The sequence below is a fragment of the Amblyraja radiata genome, chromosome 1 (genome assembly GCF_010909765.2).
Source record: "Amblyraja radiata isolate CabotCenter1 chromosome 1, sAmbRad1.1.pri, whole genome shotgun sequence".
NCBI lineage: Eukaryota > Metazoa > Chordata > Chondrichthyes > Rajiformes > Rajidae > Amblyraja > Amblyraja radiata.
This window is the reverse complement of record NC_045956.1, coordinates 109531545-109553211: the sequence shown is the minus strand read 5'-3', so window position 1 is coordinate 109553211 and position 21667 is coordinate 109531545. Positions and strand designations below refer to the sequence as shown.

Below are 21667 nucleotides of genomic sequence, written 5' to 3'. Positions count from 1 at the left end.
TTCACATGAAGCTCACTGAGTAAACTGTATAGAAGGTGATTGTAAATACAAAGATAAATAAAACAATAAATAAACAAAAGAGTGCAAAACAACAGAATGTTACAAGATTGCAGTGCTAAATCCGAGCATTGCAAAAAAAAATATTAAAGTAATGTACTACAACAGAATATCCTGATGAGTGTAGGTGACCCCTGTGGCCATTCCCCTTCAAAAAAGGGATTCCCTTTTGGATACTGTTGAGGTTGATGACCTGTCAAGGGTAAGCAGCAGTAACAGTCAGGTCTGTGCCACCGAGGGGAAGAGTAATGTCAGGTAGGGCCATAGAGTGTAGGAGACTTGTTAGTTCGGTGGGGGGATGGCAGCAATTGAGACTTCTGGATGGTGTGCTGCCACACTGGTGCCAGGCTCTGGAATGTCTCAGCGCAGCTGCATGACGTTCTCAAGAGCGAAGGTGAGCAGCCAGAAGTCTTTGTGCATGTTGGCATAAATTATACAGGTAGAAAAAAGATAGAGATCCTGCAAAATGGTGTACAATTTTGGTCGCCCAATTATAAGAAGGATGTCAACAAAATAGAGATAGTACAGAGGAGATTTACTAGAATGTTGCCTGGGTTTCAGCAACTAAGTTACAGAGGAAGGTTGAACAAGTTAGGTCTTTATTCTCTGGAGCGCAGAAGGTTAAGGGGGGACGATAGAGGTCTTTAAAATGATGAGAGGGATAGACAGAGTTGGCGTGGACAAGCTTTTCCCATTGAGAGTAGGGAAGATTCAAACAAGAGGACATGACTTCAGAATTAAGGGACAAAAGTTTAGGGGTAACATGAGGGGGAACTTCTTTACTCAGAGAGTGGTAGCTGTGTGGAATGAGCTTCCAGTGGAAGTGGTGGAGGCAGGTTCAATTTTACAATTTAAAAATAAATTGAATAGGTATATGGATGGGAAAGGAATGGAGGGTTATGGTCTGAGTGCAGGTAGATGGGACTAGGGGAAAATAATTGTTCGGCACGGACTTGTAGGGCCGAGATGGCCTGTTACCGTGCTGTAATTGTTATATGGTTATATGGTAAAATGAATATAGCGAGTTAGACAAAATTTAAAAAGCAGGTTCTCCAGGGTACTAATCTCCAGATTACTTCCAGTGCCATTTGCTAGTAGCCACTTGAGCGCCCAGGAGCGGAAAAGACTACAAAAAGTAGTAAACACTGCCCAGTCCATCATCGGCTCTGACCTCCCTACCATCGAGGGGATCTATCGCAGTCGCTGCCTCAAAAAGGCTGGCAGCATCATCAAGGACCCACACCATCCTGGCCACACACTCATCTCTCCACTACCTTCAGGTAGAAGGTACAGGAGCCTGTAGACTGCAACGTCCAGGTTCAGAAATAGCTACTTCCCCACAGCCATCAGGCTATTAAACACAACTCAAACAAAACTCTGAATAGACCATTATCTGCAAATAGACCATTATCCATTTAAATGCACTTTATCTGTTTATTTATTCTTGTGTGTATATATTTATATAATGGTATATGGACACACTGACCTGTTCTGTATTCATGCCTACTATATTCTGTTGTGCTGAAGCAAAGCAAGAATTTCATTGTCCTATCTGGGAAACATGACAATAAACTCTCTTGAATCTTGATGGTAGGAACAGGACGATAGGACAGATGACTGAGGAGTTGGTGCAATGGTCACAGATTCAGATTTTTGGAACATTTGTGATCTCGTCTGGGAAGGAGGTGACCTGTACACGAGGGATGTGTTGCACCTGTGCTGAAGGACAGGCAGGTTTGCTAATGCTACATGGGTGGGTTTAAACTAGATTAGCGAGGGGAGGGCGCCAGATTGGATCCAATTCAGGTGAGAGGCAGGAAGTTGGTATGGAAGGAGATGAAAGGAAGTTCAGAAGATAGAGTAGGCAGGAGCACAGCAGTTATCAAGGAAGGACTGTTAAACTGCATTGTGAGAGGCCTGACGGATGCTCAGGGTGTGGATAGGTATGTGCAACTGGAACATTGTAGCCATTGTGGAAACCTGGCTAACAGAGGGACAAGATGAAGATAGACACAAAATGCTGGAGTAACTCAGCAGCACAGGCAGTATCTCTGGATAGAAAGAATGGGTGACGTTTCGGGTTGTGACCCTTCATCAGTCAAGAGGGACAAGACTGGCAACTTAATGTTCCAGGATACAGATGTGAAATAACAGATAAGAAAAATGTCATGGCAGTAGTCTGAAATGACATTACTGATTGTTCGTCCAGTGAAGTTATATGGGTGGAACAGAGAAATTAAAAGGGGATAATTACCTTGTTGGAAGTGTACTATTGGCTTGCAAATAGTCAACAGGGATTAATGGAACAAATATGCCAGGATATTGCAGGATGGCATTAAAAGGGGATTTTAACTTTCCCAATATATAGGACTGTCATAATGCTAAGGCCTTAGTTGGAGTGGAATTTGTCATAGGTGTATGTGAATGATCCATCCATGACAACACAAATAGTGAAAGATCAATCTTTATTCCATAAGTAATCCGGAACATTTAAACTGCCAGCCTTTCATATCCAGCTCGGCGTAGCTTGTGAGAGCCGGCTGACCTTGTTAGTGTAAAGATGTGTAGTATCGTAATACCATGTAATGGGTGGAATGAATATATGTGTAGTGGAGATTATAAATGGCAGGGATTAATATGGGTTAATCTACATCCTTCCTCTTAAAGAAGCAAAGCATATATAGTCTGGTTAGTGGAGGATACTGTAAAACACCAGTATAGGGTGTAGGCATTTCATATTTTACGTGTACATGCCTGTGCATGTGTGAGCACATAAAACCAAACGGGTCATGCAGAGTTCAAGTATAGCCGGTGAATTTTCCAATCAGCGGGTTTGGCTTGCAGACACGACCTGCACGTGTACGGTGGTGCCCCTTGTGTGCCTCATGCTTCTCTGAGGGAGCAAGTCCCTTATCGGGTGAACGCAGAGGAGAAGACACCGGTGGAGATGGGGGCACCGGAAAAGGCAGGGATGGTGCTGGCACCGGTAGAACATCTTGAGCCACGTCTGCAACTCTTTTACCTGAATTTATATTATTTTATTTTTTTGACAATGAACCATCGCTCTGTTATCATGGCAGGATCGTTTCGTAAACCCGATTCTTTGGTATTTGACAGTGAACGTGCCGAATGTTGGCGCATCTTCGAGGTGGAATTCGGAATTTTCATAGATGCTGCCCACCACACCGTTGCATCAATTCTTCTCAACGTAGCAGGCACAGAGGCTGCCCTGCGGGCACAGGATTTCTACTACACCCCAGATCATACCGATGTGGTAACACAGGTTGTGACCTCGGCAGAGTCCATCAGAGACCCCACCTGCCTTCTCCGAAAGTTCCGAGACCTGTGCAACTTCGCACTAACGTTATCATGGAGCACCACAAGTTCTTTTCCCGTAGCCAACAAGAGGGTGAGATAGTCGAATCCTGCATTGGCGCCCTGAAGAGCATCGCTGCAAGATGCCACTTCCAAGACTGCGACGTACTCATCCACAGCAGACTCATATGTGTCGTCCTGAATGACCAAGTAAGAAATGAACTACTCCGGGATAAGGAGCTTATACTAGATAAGGTTGAACGTGCCTGCCGGGTTGCAGAGTACACTAACACCCATACCAAATCCCTGGGACCGGGGCCCCACTGCCTACGATGTCCATGCCTTCTATAGGTCCTCGCGACAAACATTAACAGCCCCTCGACAACCACCTACAGCCCCAGGGAGGGTAAAAGACCCTCTGGTCCATAACTGTGGTAATTGCAGCGGCTCACACCCAAAATTTCGTGAGCAATGCCTCGCATATGGAAAGACTTGCCATTACTGTAAAAAGAAAAAACACTTTGTCCAGTGCTGCCGCACTCTTGGCAACAGGGCCCAGCCACAACAATCTCTCTATGCGCTCGAGCCCACACTTTCCCACGAGGCACATACTGAAACAGCAGCTCCAGCAGAACCACGACTGCAGCACCTGCAAGAAGACAGCCAAAACATACATTTCTACATATCTAACTCACCGTCTAAAAACAATGATCCCACTTCTGACACCATGTTTGTGAATGATCCACGACAACACACATAGTGAAAGAACAAGCTTTATTCCATAAGTAATCTGGAACATTTAAACTGCCAGCCTTTCATATCCAGCTCGGTGTGGCTTGTGAGAGCCAGCTGACCTTGTTAGTGTAAAGCTGTGTAGTACTGTAATACCATGTATGTGTAGTGGAGATTATAAATGGCATGGATTAATAAGAGTTAATCTACAATAGGTGTTCAGGAAAGTTTCCTCAAGCAATATGTAGAGGGCCCTACAAGGGAGAGAGTAAACCTTGATCTACTCTTCGGAAATTGAGAAGTATACGGATGGAGATAAAGGGAAAGAGAGTACAGGAAAAGTTACGAAAGACACTCAAATTAATGGGACGAAAAGTTCAAGAAGGGATCAGAATGTAAATTCAGTTGAAATATGAACCGGTGTGAGAGGGGAGTTGAAAACCCAATTAAAAGTGTTATATATGGTGGTGGCGCGACTCACTGTTGCAGCGGCCACCACAGTTTGTCTGTCTTTTTTTTATTTTTCGTCTAGTTAAATGTAGTTAAATGTATTTTTTATTAGTGTTTTTGACTGTGTATATGTGGGGGGCGGGGTGGGGGGGGGAGGGGGAAACTTTGTAAAAATCTCTTCCCTGTACGTGAGACCCGACCTTTTTCCTGTGGGAACTCCGTTGTCGTTGGGGCCTAGCACCGGGGAGCGGCCTCCAGCCTGAGCGACCTGGAGGCTCCAGTCACGGAGCCTGGGGAGCTACGGACTTACCATCGTGGGGCTGGCCGGCATCGGTGCGGTGGTGACTCGATGCTGCGGCCCGACCACGTAGCTCGGAGGCTCCAGCTGCAGCCGCAGGTCCGGTGGACTGTCGGGATATCGGGAGCTTGCGGGTCCGGGTGGAGAGACCGCTTTCCGAAGCTCCCGCAATGAAACTTCTCTAGCCCGTGTCGCGGTGTTGGAACGACCCGGAGCGGGGCCGTTCATCGCCCGGCGCGGCTTCATGGCCGTGGGACATTCCAGCGCCCGCCGGGGGCTCCAACTTTGTGACATTTAGACCGGGAGCGGGGCCGTACTTCGCTCCGCGCGGCCTAAAAATGGCAGTGGGACTTATCATCGCCCGCCTAGGGCTTCGACATCAGGAGAGAAATGAGAACAAGGGAGAGAAAAGACTTTGCTTTCCATCACAGTGGGTTCACTGTGATGGATGTTTTTGTTTTTTGTAAATTGAATTGTGTGTTTGTCTGTAGGAAATTGTCTTTGCTTGTATGGCTGTGGAAACGGAGTTTCGTTCGAGCCTCACTGAGGTTCAAATGACATGTAATAAATATTGATAAATATTGATTGATATTGATTGATATTGATTGATATGAATGCGCGAAGTATTAGAAATAAAGTGGATGAGCTTGGGGCTCAGTTAGAGATTGGCAGGTATGAGGTTGTGGGAATTACAGAGACATGGCTGCGAGGATCAGCTGGGAACTGAATATTCAGGGTTATGTCCTATCGAAAAGACAGACACGTGGGCAGAGGGGGTGGGGTAGCTCTGTTGGTAAGGAATGAAATTCAGTCCTTTACGAGGGGTGACATGTAGAGTTAGAAGATGTAGAGTCATTGTGGATAGAACTGAGTAATTGTAAGGGCAAAAAGATCCTAATGGGAGTTATCTACAGCCCCCCAAACAGTAGCCTGGATATAGGGTTGCATCAGGAGTTAAAATTAGCATGTAACAAAAGTAATGCCATGGTGGTTATGGGAGATTTCAATATGCAGGTAGACTGGGAAAATCAGGTTGGTACTGGACCCCAAGAAAAGGAGTTTGTAGAGTGCCTCCAAGATGGATTCTTAGAGCAGCTTGTACTGGAGTCTGACAGGGAGAAGGCAATTCTGGATTTAGTGTTGTGTAATGAACCGGATTTGATAAGGGAACTCAAAGTAAAGGAATCATTAGGAGGTGGTGACCATAATATGATAACTTTTAAACTGCAATTTGAGAGGGAGAAGGTAAAATCAGAAGTGTCAGAATTGCAGTTGAACAAAGGGGACTATGGAGGCATGAGGGAGGAGCTGACCAAAGTTGACTGGAAAGGAACCCTAGCAGGGATGATAGTGGAACAACAATGGCAGGAATTTCTGGGAATAATCCAGAAGATGCAGGATCATTTCATTCCAAAGAGGAGGAAAGATTCTAAGGGGAGTAAGAGGCAACTGTGGCTGACAAGGGAAGTCAAGGATGGTATAAAACTAAAAGAGAAGATGTATAACATAGAAGAGATGAGCAGGAAGCCAGAGGATTGGGAAACTTTCAAAATACAACATAAGGTAACTAAAGAGGCATTACGGGGAGAAAAAAAATGAAGTACGAAGGTAAGCTAGCCAAGAATATAAAGGAGTATAGTAAAAGCTTCTTTAGGTATGTAAAAAGGAAAAGAGTAGTTAAGACAAATGTGGGTGCCTTGAAGGCAGAAACAGGTGAATTTATTAGGCGGATCAAGGAAATGGCAGACGAGTTGAACAGGTACTTTGGTTCTGTCCACTAAGGAAGACACAAAATCTCTCAGATGTACTATGGGACATCCACCGTCATTGATGATCATATTCGGTTCTTCACGGCAACAGTCACAGTCATCATCATCATATTTTCTGCGCGTGCAGAAGACCACACAGCATCGGGGGTGAGAGTTTCGATAAAAATCGTTCACCTGGTCTACTACTTGGGTAAAAGAGGATAAATAGTATTCTTTCTTCCTACTTCCATTGCTTTAAAAAAAAACATGATGTCCAATTGAAAATTAATTATATTGGTTCAGATCCATGAACGCCAACCCCACCCACATATATGTGCAACGACTATTGTGAAAACATCCAAGTCGCCTGTGTTTGCATTCTCGGTGCATTCGATCACCCTTCGCGTTTGTGGTTTTCGTCGATTCGCCAGCGTTTATACCCATAATCGCTTGATCCCAGAATTGAACGGCAAACCGCATTCAACAATTGCAGCACGGTGCAACGAATACCTACTGCCCTTAAAGTATTTCACATTTAAAACATCGCATGCATTAAAAATTCTGTTTTAATTACCCAACAAAGGTTCACATCACTCTGACACGCAGCATCCGTCACAGGTTTTATCTAACACAACAGGAATAGTTAGCAACTGCGCCTTTTATTAAGTTCCATGTCAAGTTTAATATCGGCGGTGAGTGGCGCATCCTGATTATTTCCCCCCTCCCTGTATTCTGAGATCCATACAGAAATAAGGACGCAGACGCGGGATTTACACAAAAGGACATAAGTGCTCGGGCAAATCAGCGGGTCAGGCAGCATCCCTGGAGAATATGCACAGGTGACATTTCGGGTCGATACCCTTCTTATGACACTTCATGCCTTACCGCAACTGTACACTCAAACTGTGCTTCCATTTGCTAACCGCAGCAAGACAAGTCTATCTCAGATCTACCCACCGAGTTTACAAACGTTAATTTTCAATCAGCCAATTTACAACAATCAGTCTCAAGAAGGGTCCAGAGCTGAAAAGTCACCTATACATGTCCTCCAGAGATGCTGCCTAACCCGCTGAGTTACTCCAACACTTTGCATGTTACTCAACGCCAGTTCTCTGTCGGTTTATGTTGGCCAAAAGTGTTTAAATTATTAAAGACACAGTTATTGGACTGAATTTCGTTTGCCAGCAGCAGTTTTACGCATGGTCCTTTCGACGGCAGCAATCGACGATTTCAAGCAATTCACCTTTTCAACATCAGTATTAAAACCATAGAAATATGTTTTAGAAACTGATAAAGTGCGCACAATTTGTTTTTTTATTCCCCCTGTACACTTCTTTTTATTCAGCCAGCTATTAGTAGAAAATTGGACACGTGTAACTAGCGTTGAGATCTTGGTCAACTGGTACTTGGTGGATGGGTGACTAGCGTTGAGATCTAGGTCAACTGGTACTTGGACACGGGCAACTATCGTTAAGATCTTGGTCAACTGGTACTTGGTGGATGGGTGACTAGCGTTGAGATCTAGGTCAACTGGTAACTATCGTTGAGATCGAGGTCAAATGGTAGTCAACAATATAACTCCGTTACAATTTAACGAAAAATTCAATTACGGTTCATGGAGTGGTGCTCATAGGAAATTTCAAAATAGGATTAGTTATAAAATTTGCATTTCTTATGACGACAAACAACAACAAACTTCGTTCATAAGCAAGGTATGAAAATTCAAATGATGCCATTTTATTATTGCCTTGACCCCGAGGGCATAAATCGGGGGGTTGCACGAAAGCTCACTGGGTCATAGGGCTCGACGCACGGAGCCGCTAAATCCAACTGGAAGACATCCGTCACTTCCGGTATATGTTATTAATGCTAGAAACGCGTACTTTCCTACCTGTTAAAAACCGCCAAAATGTTGAAATTTTGCGCTGAAAAAAATTGTGGGAGTCGGGGTAAGTGTGAGAGACATGTACCCAACTTTAGAATTCCAAAAGTGAAGCGAAATGAAGGTATAGAGAAGCGAGAACTGAAGGGACAACAGCAGCTAAAGTGCTTGGTAAACATTGAAAATATTGGGAATTATCGGGTTTGTTCACTGCATTTCATCAAGTAAGGCATTATTTGTGTTTTTCTTGATTCCTTTGGTATCTAAAAATTCTCAGAAGTGATAAATCTGGCTGTAAATTTTTCTTCAGATGCGTTTTCATTTTGTATGTAAAAACCCACGAGAATCATGGGCGATTTAAAAAAATCACAGCCAGATTTATCACTTCTGAAACTTTTTAGATGCCAAAGGAATCAAGAAAATACCCAAATAATGCCTTACTGTTGATGAAATGCAGTGAGCAAACGGCCAATGTTCGCCAAGCACTCTGGCTGTTGTTGTCCCTTCAGATCTTGTTTCTATCTACCGTCATTTCTCCTCACTTTTGGAATTCTGAAGTAGGCTAAATGTCTCTCACGCTTATCCCGATTTCCATAGTTATTTACAGCGCAAAAATTGACAATTTCAGCGGGTTTTAACGGGCCCGCTACGCTGGAAACAATGGTAAGTGCCTACCTGCAGTTCATCGCGTGTAATCCATTTGGAGTAGCGTAGCAACAGTACGGGTCATGGGTCGTGACCCGACTGCCGTGAAACCTCCCTATAACGCGTCTGAAACGCTAAACGGTGCTCTTATTATAATATTGCCTGTCCGATTGGGTGTTTCCAGCATTTTTTACATTTTTATTTCATATTTCGAGCATTTGCAGCTTTTAATGCATTTCAATCTCAAAATTGAATCAGTGTACAAAAAATACAGGAATGGAATTAGACGAGGAGAAAGCCAACAATTCTGTTAGGAATCGGAATACTTTATTGTCACATGTGACTCGGCACAGTGAGATTATTTGCTGCATCATACCCAATGTATACAAATAGCAGACACCTACGGCGCTGATAAAAATCACCACCGCCGAGGCCCCATCGTCGCGAAGCCTCGCTGCTGCCGCCGCCCCATTTCACGCCTCCTGGGTGCCGAGCCGGGCCCCAACCGCGGGCTCAAACGGCCGCTTCGCCCGAACCAGGCTTGTACGCGGCCATCCGGGAGGCATCGAGACCGCAGCGTCGCGAGTTCCCAGTCCACAGCCGCGGCCCGTCGGGAAGGTATGTGTGAGAAGAAACTGCAGATGCTGATGTACACAAGACAGACACAGAATGCTGGAGTAACTCAGCGGCATCTCTGGAGGGAAGGAATGGGTGATGTTTCGGATCGAGACCCTTCAGACTGAGACTCAATGACTGAGAGTCATTGAACAATTATAACGTGTCCAGTACGTGTTGATACGAGCAACTCACAGACTGCTGGAGTAACTCTGTGGGTCAGGCAGCATCTGTGGAAGGAAATAGATAGGTAACCTTTTGAATCGGGACCTTTCGTCGGGCTGAAGTGAAAGGTTAAATCCGGCGAGGCAGGTGGGCGGACAAATAAAATGCTGGAGATGAAGAAAACTTCAGACTTCTGTACCTCCTGCCCAATGGTAGCCGTGAGAATTGAGAAGAACACTTTACTTTAGGCTTCATTTTAGATCTTAGAGATACAGCGTGGAAGCAGGTATCACCCCATACATTAACACTATCCTACACACATTTACAGAAGCCAATTAAGCTACAAGCCTGTGGGTCATTGCAGTGATAGAGGAAGCCGGAGCACCCTGGGGAAACCCATATGGTCACATGTACTAAGTCCATACAGACAGCACCTGCACTCAGGATCAAACCCGGAACTTTGGCGCTGTAGAAAAGGCAGTGTATCTACCAGTGCACCATTTGATGATTGGTGCCGCCTTTTTTAGGCGACCAGCTCGTATGAATGCTTTTGATGGGGAGGAGGGCTGTGCCCATGATGGATAGGTTGAGTCCACCACTCGGTGCAGCCTCTTGTGTTCCTGTGCATTGGAATTGCCATGCCAGGCTACGATTCAACCAGTCAGTCTGATGAAGAGTCTCGCCCCGGAACATCACCTATTGTTTAACCAGAGATTCTGCCTGTCCTACTGAGTTACTCCAGCATTTTGTGTCTATCTTTGATTTAGAGATACAGTGCGGAATCGGCCAGAGATGTATTTAAAAAAAAAGACAAATGCAATCACATTTATTGTACCAAATCTACTCCCAATCAACATCAATGTTATGGAAGTTATTGTTGACTTTGCTTTGAATGAATTGCTCACCACAGCTCAGGTTGGGTTTCATCAGGGCCATTCGCCTCCAGTCCTCATCATAGCCTTGGATGAAACATTGACTAAAGAGTTAATTCTAGAGAAAAGAAAGTGACTACCCTTGATACTAAGGCATCGTATGACTAGATGTGGCATCACAGTGCCTAACTGTTCGATAGGCATCAAAGGGAAATCACTCCAATAGTTGCAACTGTCAACTGTCTCCTATTGCCAAGCCATTTTTGGATCCAATTCACAAACTTGCCCTAGATCCCCTGGGTTCTAACCTTTTGGACCAATCTCCATTGTTGGACTTTGTCAAAGACCTTATTGAACTCTATATAAATCACATCTAATGCAATGTACTCTTCAATGCACTGTATTACCTTGTTATAAAATTCAATCAAATTGGCCAGACAGGGTCTGTTCTTACCAAAGCCATGCTGGCCATGTTTACAAGTGAATATTAATCCAGTCCCTCAGAATTATTTACCAGTCATTTCCCTACTACTGATAGCTCACAGAAATTTAATTGCCAGGCTTTTCCCTGCTGCCTATCTTAAAAAGGGGGACCACATTTGTTATCTTCATCTGGTACTTTGCTTGTGGCCAGTGAGGATTTAAAAATCAGTCAAATCCCCAGCAATCTCTTCCTTTGCTTTCACTCAGCTCCTGGTTCCACATATGACCTAAAGCCTGCCCCCAGCCTCGTTGTACCACTATTTTGCCACACAGAGCGAGAGACCCAGGCTTGATCTTGTCCTCGGGTGCTGGTTGTTTGCACATTTTTGCAGCGACCATGTGGGTTTCGTCCGGATTCTCCTTTTTCCTCCCACACCCCAAAGATGTGCGGGTTTGTAGGTTAATTGGTCCATGTAAATTGCCCCTAGTATGTAGTGAGAAAATGGAATAACATATAAATAGTGTAAATAGGTGATCAATGGGTGGCATGGAGTTGGTGGGCCAAAAGGCCTGTTTCCATGCTGTCTCTCCAAAATCTATTTAACGGCATTCCCCCTCAGTCTTAATGCAGGGTGTGTCTCAAATTGAAATCTCAACTACACCTTCTCCTCCGCCAATGCTGAGTGTTCTGCTTTCTGAGACCATTTCTAATATTGATTTGTTGGGGATAATTGAATCAAAAATAAACTTAAAAACTAGTAGAATATTGGTTTTTATTTTTACACACCAAGTTTTATGATCTGGAATGCACAGCTTAGAGAGTAGTGGAAGCAGTTTGATTAATAACTTGCAATATTTGTTATTAGAAATATCACAGGATTATAAAGAAAAACCAGGGAAGTGGGCATAGAATTATCTCTTTCAAAGTGCCAGCATTGCTAATGTTGCACAAACATGCATCGACTCAACAGCAAAATGGTTCAAACTACCTCAGAGATTGTGTGTATGTGTGACCCTGACAGCTCCTGTACCTATCTTCTTTCTGTTATTCCTTAATTCTTGACCTGCAGAAAGAGATGAAAATTATTGAAGAACCGAATGTATTATGGATGGTAATGAAAGTAAGGGGAAAACAAAATAAAGTGAAGGTGCAAAGGTGCAATAATTAGTGACAGTGCAAGTTGTAGGCTATTAAGAGGCGACAACTTTTATGCAACGGGGAAAAAAAGATTTGTGTGTTTCGAATGATAAAGAGATGTGGCTTTGAGGTTTCATCTTAAAGGACGTGTTGAAAAAGAGGAAATTGCTAAAAATGATCAGAGGGCAGAGTTGCGTGTGATAATGAGATCCACTCACTTTTGTTGCTTGTCCACATTAAATTTAATTTTACTTTGAATCCAGCTCTTAGGAAATATCATGAAAGCATATTGGAGAATATTGGATCTGCTGGTATTTAAGCATTTTTGGGGGGCGGAAATCGCTATCAAAACATGGGGAGGGAGAGGGAGGGAGAGGGGGTGGGGGAGGGGGAGGGAGAGGGAGAGAGGGAGAGAGGGAGAGAGGGAGAGAGGGGGAGAGAGGGAGAGAGATCTATCTCGCGCTCTCCTCGCAGATAGTCGCCTATCGCTCTCTCGCGTCTCTCGTCCTCTCGTCTCGCTCGCTCTCTTCGCTCTCTCCTCTCTCTCTCCTCTCTCGCTCTCTCTCGCTCTCTCTCTCTCGCCGTCTCTCTCGCTCTCCCCGCTCTCTCTCTTCTCTCTCTCGTCTCTCCTCTCTCTGCTCTCTCTCCTCTCTCTCATCCACCCCCCCCCCCAAACCCCTCCACCCCTCCTCCTACTGCATACATGAGTGACCGTGAATGAGGGACTTACCTACAAGCCAGCCAGGAAACCCGTTCGACATGAGCCCTTAATGATCTGCCCCGTTTAAACCAGATACCCGTTTAAATCTTTCCCATCCACCAATATATCCAATCAGTTCAAATGGTACGTGCCGGCATCAGGCAGCTTTAAGAAATTCTCCGTGAATACCTTAAGTAATACTTGAAGGTCAAAACACAATTGGTGACACATCGTGTTAATACGATGTTAATAGAGACATTTAACAAGCGCTTAACAGTGACACCCCCACTGTCTCGCGGAAAGCGGAGATTTTAATAGATTTTTTTCACCCTATTTCAATATCCGGATTACAAAACATGTGGGGGGGGGGGGGGTTTGTCCCCACCTCTCAAAACATGGGAGGGACATGTACCCGCCCCACCCCAACCCCAGGATTTCCGCCCATGCTTAATGAAGAAGAGGCATGAGAGTAAGCTGAATTGCCAGCTACCGGAACTGTGCTGCATCAATTGAATCCTCATGGGGTCCAAGAGAACAACATAAACCTCCTCAGATTTTAGAGCTCTGAGAATGTTTTGATGTAATGCTGTTTTTTAGTGAACATTTATTATTTTTTAATAGTTTACAAATATTCAGTCTCAATGGAACTTTGATAGCTGGTAAAGTTGTGTGGGGCATCACCAGCTACCATAATTAATACCATCTCTAACCAAGCCAGTTTCATTAACGTGTCGGGGTGTCTTTGCAGGCACTAAGTACAATTACTCTCTTCATAGTTATGAATAAAGCCGGGCAGGGAGGTCACAAAAGCTGGGAACATCCATGCATGAAAAAAAATGTTCAAATGGTGTGCAATGAAAAAGTAACATTGGGGATTCCGTCTTTATTTAACTCCAATGACATATTCAGGACATATTCGAGACTTCATTTTTCTCTTACACAAGACATTTTCCCAACTAATTAAGATTATCATAGAGTCAAAGAGTGATGCAGTGTAGAAACAGGCCGCTCGACCCAACTCGCCGACATCGGCCAACAATGTCCCAGCTACACTAAGCCCGCTTGCCTATGCTTGGCCCATATCCCTCCAAACCTGTCCTGTTCATGCTGTGAGGAGCAGCACAGTAGCATGGCCTTTAACTGTGAGAGGTTGTTGGACTAATGGTGTTGTCCATGTAGAGTTTGGATGCTCTGTGACCTTTGGGGTACCTCTAAATGCTCCTGTTTCCTTCCACATCCCAAACACTTGCAGGTTGGTAGGTCATTAACCACTGTAAAGAACCACAATTCGTAGATGTGTGGTAGAATTTAAGGGGAGTCAACTGGTCTGTTCCATATGTTCCATAGGCTGCATCAATAGTTTAATGGTAGTTTATTGTCACATGTACCAAGGTACAGTGAAATTCCTTTCTTGCATATAGTTCAGTAGAAGTATTACTATACATACCTTAGTTAAGTACAAGAGTATAGGAATAGTACACTGAAACAGTATACAAGAGTCAGGGACAAGGGAGGAGGCACTGGGACAGGTCCCTATACCTCCTCCCTCTACTCAGTCCAGGGACACTGACAGTCCTTTCAGGTTAGGCAGAGGTTCACTTGCACCTCCTCCAACCTCATCTACTGTATCCGTTGTTCAAGATATGGACCAAAGGCGAGACCAAATGTAGACTGGGCAATCGTTTGCTGAACACCTTCGCTCAGTACACCTGGACATACCTGATCTCCCAGTTGCAAAACACTTTAATTCCCCTTCCCATTCCCACACTGACCTTTCTGTCCTAGGCCTTCTCCATTGTCAGAGTGAGGCTAAATGCTAATTGGAGGACCTTGCATTCCCTCTCTCTCCAACCTTCCCCCACCCAAGTCACACCAGCAAACAGCTAACTATGCCTTGTTTCCTTTATCATTGTTACTTTTTTGCCTATATTTCATTCATTTGTTCTATCTCTCTACATCATCGTCTATATCTCTTGTTTTCCTTTCCCGTGACTTGTAGTCTAAAGAAGGGTCTCGACACAAAACGTCACCCATTCCTTCTCTCCAGAGATGCTGCCTATCCTGTGTTTGGTGTCTATCTTTGGTTTAAACCAGCATCTGCAGTTCCTTCCTACTCACTGTTATGCTACAGACCGCATGCCAAACCTGTAACCCTAAAACACTACAATAGTTTTATTGATCATCACACAGTGTAACATGATCTTCTTGCACAAGCAGCTCAAGTGTCCTAAATAGTTTGCAAAAGAACTATAGTTAATTCCTCAATATCATGCAGTTTCATGCTCAATAATTTGTCTACTATCACTCACCATTTGGACATCCAAAGGATTTAGAGGGGGAAATGTTCTTCTTTGGAAGTGCATACTGCTTTACTACTTGACGAATTTCCAGGGACTGATAAGTTTGCTGCAATTGATATGGACTTTGGACAGAGCAGATAAAAGCAAATGACTAGTCCTTCCACCATCCGTTCTGGTAATACATTCTATAAATGGTGAAGATTTTGCACCCATTGTTGTTTAGTCATCTTTATCAATTACAATTTTTCTTTAAAAAAGTTACTAACTGAATCTAAATTCCACAGCAGCTATTGAAATGTTGGTTCCTGAGATTATTAATTGAGACCTCTGGATTACAGGCACACCACCACCGTACCCAGCTTGCTGATCAACCTTATGCAGGAATTAGAGATGAGAAGTCTATAAAGATTAACAAGCACATAAATTATATAGGAGTGTGGGTACAGAATTAAGTATGATGATATTGTGGAAAATGTATATTTTGTTTAGGGAGAAGCTCAGGAACCTGTAAAAAAGGAATTCAAGAAATTTCCCCTGGAATTTTTCAGAAAGAGCATATGTGCATCTACTGCTTAATGGCAAGAGCAAAAAAATAGGGGATATGTTTTTTTACAGTTCTAGCACAGGCCAAGGGCAGTGCAGTGGGCCAAATAGTCGCCATCAATGCTGGAAACATCAACAAAACATTTACTGTGTCTGTTATTGATGGTAAAATTGCACAAGTGTTCAAATAAATCATTTGCTCTTTAACATCTCATGAGCTGTTGCACTTGGCTAAAAGTGTTGGAATTCAAATATATTTAAGGCATTGCTAATTTAGTTATTATTTATTTTCACTGTCCCAATGGATTTCAAACTGCTAACAGTTTAAATTCCCTCTAAAGAGATGAAATAACTACTTATGGCTATACTTGAGAGGAATAAATAGATTATGCTCTAAAACTGCCTGCTGTTAAACTGTTTTGCAGTCTCAGATATCAGTCTCCTGTTTGCCTAGCTGTCATATCTTACCGGGTTGTAATTGCTACACTTAAATAAAAATCCATCAGGTCTATTGAATGCTTGTCACAGGCTTGGCTCATGATAGCACTCCCGTTTGAGTTAAAATATGGTTGGTTCAAATCCCAATCATTTTCATACCACCTTTTTTTCCTTGACCACAGAAAGGCTGGGCCAACTAAAACTTTCCCTTGTATTTATTTTCTTATTTATTTTGTCTCACTTATTTTGGCAGTCTTTCGTACTACAATTTAATTTTCTTATGAATGAATAATACGTATTTGGCATGACTAAAACTTACTTTCAGTAGAAATCGTTCCACCAGCGTACTTTTTCCCAGCAAACTCAGCTAGAAAATTATCTCAAGAATAACAACAAACACCGGTGCACAAAGTTTGAGTGAAACTGCCTTTATAGCAGAACGATTATACTTTGCTTTGCAACCATTTGGCCAATGATATATAAATTCTCGAATACCAAAGATTGGCAACAAAATCCAATTCATATTAGTCCAATAAAATGCATTGGAGGCATACATCTGTGAAGAAGCATTAAGATTGGCGGTCAAGAACTCAAGAGGCAAAGTAAAATGCCCCTGTCCCACTTAGGAAACCTGAACGGAAACCTCTGGAGACTTTGCGCCCCACCCAAGGTTTCCGTGCGGTTCCCGGAGGTTGCAGATGGTTGCCGGAGGTTGCCGGTAGTGGAAGCAGGTAGGGAGATTGACAAAAACCTCCGGGAACCGCACGGAAACCTTGGGTGGGGCGCAAAGTCTCCAGAGGATTCCGTTCAGGTTTCCTAAGTGGGACAGGGGCATTAGTGTTGACGATGCCTCGCAAGCGCAACACCCCCCCCCCCCCCCCCCCCCCCCCGACCTTGGGTGCTGGAGTTTGCGGGCACTCTCAGTAACCGTCTGGTTTTACTCCGGGTGCTCCGATTTCCTCCCACATCTCAAAGACATGCAGGTTGACCAGTTAGTTTGCCAGTGTACGCAGTGCCAGTATGTGGAGATGATTGGTAGAATCTGGGAGGATTCGATGAGAATGTAGGGAGAATAAAAAGTAGGATGAGCTTATGTTTGGTATGCATGAGTTGTTGTTCGTGGCCGAACAGCCTATTTCGGCGCTGTATTCGCTCTTTCCCTCTCTCTGAATCCTCTATAGAGACACCTAAATTGCGCAGGCCGAGCACACGCTTGCATGCATTACTGGGCGAGTGATCTGATATGTTCTCACGTCCCTGATGTGTTCCGGGGGGGAACCAAAGCAGAAACTCTCATTCGTGAATGATATCAAAAGAGCAAGAGGTGGCTGCCAGAAAAGGTCGGTTGTTAAATGGCATCGGTTTATTTGTAAGCCATGGGATACTTCTCACTACACTTCACCCCGGATTGATGAAAACCACGGGGAAGGAATTTGAGCTGTTGCTCAGAGTTTACCACTGACCAGGTTAATATGTAAATGTGTATCTCATTTTTATATTCCTTTGCTATTTTAAATGAGCACAGAGGAATGCGGGAATAAATGGTTTAAACGAGCGCATTGCTTTTCAAACAAATTGCAAGAACACGTACATTTCCAGTCATTTAGCTCAGGCACGGGCTTTTAGGCCCACAAACTCTATCCGGCCCACGAACTCTTTTATCTTTCGACATTCCCATAAATACCTTCCAACCCGCCGCGTCTTTGGGATATTGGAGTAAAACGGAGCCCCTGGAGGAAATCCACGCAGTCCCAGGGAGCACCTGCAAACTCCACGCAGACAGACCCGAGGTCAGGATCGACCCTGGGTCTCTGTCGCCGAGGGGCTGCAGCTGTACCGGGTGCGTCACTGTGCTGCCCATAACCTCTATCCACCTACACAGTAGAAGGAACTTACAGTGACCAATCAATTTATCAACCCACAAGACCCCGTAAGACATATGCGCAGCCCATGGAATCTACATCAATCGCCGCTGATCTATTTGTTCCTCTCAACCCCATTCTCCTGCCTTCTACTCGTAGCCTTTGACGCCCTTCCCAATCAATCACGCGTATTTGGTCTGTAGGTAGGACCCGGAGCGCGCGAGGAAAACTTACAATCTCCACACAGGCAGCAGCGGAGATCAGGATGGAACCAGGGTCGTTGGAGCCGTGAGATAACAGCTTTACTAGTTCCGCCACTTGTTTTTTTGCATATTCTCGCAACCGTGACAGCCATCATTTCAATCGCTATACATTTCAGGAGAATGCACGTTGTCGAATCTAGGCTATCAACTATTTCATAATGCAGCTACCAACCCGAGACTAGGGCTATATGTGTGGAATATTCATCGACTGAGACTCCTGCATACCGATCCGTGTACAGGACTATAAACCAGCTCCTGTGGTGAGATTCAGCGGAGAAAAAGCATAGACAGAGAAATCCTGAATAAACGATTATACTTGTAATATGACAGCATTCTATCTCATTTAAAAAAAAAGTAAAAGGTGAGGTTGAAATATGACTTCCCGCTCGACTGTAAAAGTAATTGAAGTGATTTGAAAGTATGTTTTGACTTTTGCATTTTTGGGCAAACTGTCTCTGCGAGATCGCAAGACTGACCCTTGTTTCACCATTGATGTTGCCATGCACATTCAATTCCGCTCTGTATTCAGGCACATTTGTTCAGGCAAATGTCTTAAGTGCTGAATATCTAATCGTTTACCTCCTCGTTTTAGTTTCCTGAAACCTTTGTCTGGATTCTGTAGATATCTGGTTCCTTGGCTAGGTTAATTTGGAAAAGATCCATTGACATGCTGTTCGTGTCCCCTTGATATTTAAGTGATTCATTCCCACCCTTGCTCTTACAACAATTTATCATACGGACATTAAAGTGATATGTTAACGTTTGAGAGCGTGCAATATTCCTATCACTATATTCTATTCCATAGTATAATGTAGAGACAATTCATAATACTCTGCATTTTGTATCCAAATCGTGACGAATCTAACTCAGACATACCAAATAATATCCACACAAAGGAACATATGTTGAATATTAACCAGTTTGATTACCTACAACACACGGAGCTTCACCACGTTTGGTTTTAGCTCAGGCGTCGACGCACTTCCGGCACTTTTTCGCAATTCCTTTTGTTTAAACACATATTCTGATACCACAAGAGACATTAATATACTTCCAAAAGGATCTCTGCACAAATACAACCCAACTGTACAAAAAGTGAAAGATGATGTGGAGCCTCAGCCCGCCAGATCCCAGCACTGATCTGAGCTCGGTCTAAGAATGATGCATAACGTAGCAAAAACCCTATGGCTACAGTTGGACTCACGGTAATAAATGACTTCCATTTGTAGAATTCAGCATACGAAAACAACACCACTGTTTATTTTAGACCGAGATCACCATGACCTGTTCTTGGACATAGTTTGCAGCAGAGGCGGTACACAGAGCGCACGGACCAAAGCGCACAACTTTCGGAGCGGCTGCGGCGGATGATGCATGTAAACGCAGTGAAGGCCGTTTAAAGTTAGGAGATGTTGTGGCCGAATTATGAAAAACAAGCCCATCCAGTCTTCTTTCCGGGATATAATTTAAAGTTTAAAGTGAAGTTTAAAGACGGATGTCTTGGATAAAGATAAATGAATAAAACGGGTCAAACTAGGGTGTACACACTTCTGCGCCTATTTTCATACCGCAAAGCCACTGTGACCATATTTACGCCGTTCGGTCAATACTATTTTCCCCCACGGAATCACTTGCGCTGGTATCACTTCAGTTTATTGTCATGTGTAGCGAAGTACAGTGAAAAGCTTTTATTTTGTATATATTCAAATTAACAAAATTCCGCGTCATCGTAATTGTTACTATATAGTCGCGCAAACTGAATCGAAGTTGCTGCAACCCTGACTGTAGTGTTTAAACGTTCTTACATACGATATAATTGTGCCGACAATAAAATATTGTAATAATCAATTAGTGTTAATTTCCTGTGTACAACGATCATAAGATTCACCAATACCACATCTGTAGCCTGCTGAAAAATATTTTGGTCTAATTCATTGATGTTATAACCTTTTGTTGCGCCGCTTTCATATTCCTATTGCAATCTTCTCGTCAAAATATATTACTTGCATTGAAATATTTAAAGACTGCTCACACTAGTAGAAAATGCATATTCAAGCTCTAATTTCCCCTTAGCCCTCAAAAGTAAAGCGGAGTTCTCAAAATCAGAAGGATATAAACGCATTATATGAAGGTCTTTACCAGCCACTTGTTGAACATTGCCGAGATACACTTGCATTGCACGGCGCATGTACTTGGGAAAAGTAACGCATAGCTTGCTGTGGTTGAGGTGGTAGGAGGGGGAATGGGGGGGGGGGGGGGGGGGGGCGTGGTAGGAGGGGGCGGGGGGCGGGGGGTAGAGACTGACCTTCCATTCTTACAAAGAAAAATAAATCACATTAAACAGTTCAATTGGTTGGATTCCCTTAAGACAGCAGGTCCGGCTTCTGCCGCGTACAAATACGCAGGCACTTAAAGTAACGCGTTTTTGATTTTAAATGCAATATTATTAATATAATGCACGCTTTAATTAAACATAGATTGATGTCTCCAACGTGATTCACGTTATTTTTAAAATATATTTCATGAAACAAAGTTAGTTTCAAAGAAAGAACGAGAGGACTGTAACGCACCGTGCTGGTGCGGCGCAGCCGCGTAATTCTGTCTCCAAACTGATCCGCCACGTGTCCAACCTTCTCCAAGATAGCCACCTCCGACCAAAGGGCTTTCTAAAGCTCCTGCTTGTGATTCGAGATGTTTTGTGCTTATTAAAAGCTCCTGATCCTTCACAAGTGTTCTTTTTTGATCAACATTGTTCAGGTGGCCGCAGTTACAAACAGTAGATGTTGGTGCGCAAAATAAAACTTTTGCGCGCATTCATCTCTGATTTTCCCCTACTTTCCCCACGGGGTACCAGCTGCTAGCTCGTGAAAAGACGGCTTATTAATTGTTCTTTGTCATGCAGAATCCCTTGATTTCTAAAGAAACTCACAAAAGAGGCATTTGGAGGATTCGAGTATTTTTCCTTGCGAATATTGTCATTTGCATATATCACCTCGTCTACCAGACCCAGGTACTAAGTTGTGGTTCTATTATGTGGCCCGAAGGCTTCTTAACTAAAGGATCTGATTTATTACAAGCTGCCTTTTCAATCCTACACAGCAAGTTTGAGAAACTTTTAAAATCTGAACATTGTTTAACAATTTTAAAAAAAACTCCAAGCAGGCGGCGAATTAGATAGAAGCGGCGCGTTTTGCGTTTTTGTGCTGAGAACTAAACGGTGT

The 21667-nt window shown here is 43.6% G+C and overlaps 1 long non-coding RNA gene across 1 annotated transcript; it reads right to left on the bottom strand.

The window, feature by feature from the left end:
• Window positions 1-11961: 11961 nt before the first annotated feature.
• On the bottom strand, window positions 11962-21234 carry LOC116977935. Its single transcript, XR_004413334.1, has 2 exons — window positions 21017-21234; window positions 11962-12266 (listed from the first exon to the last, which is right to left on the bottom strand). It is a non-coding gene; the product is annotated as an uncharacterized LOC116977935 (long non-coding RNA).
• Between the last annotated feature and the right edge of the window lie 433 nt (window positions 21235-21667).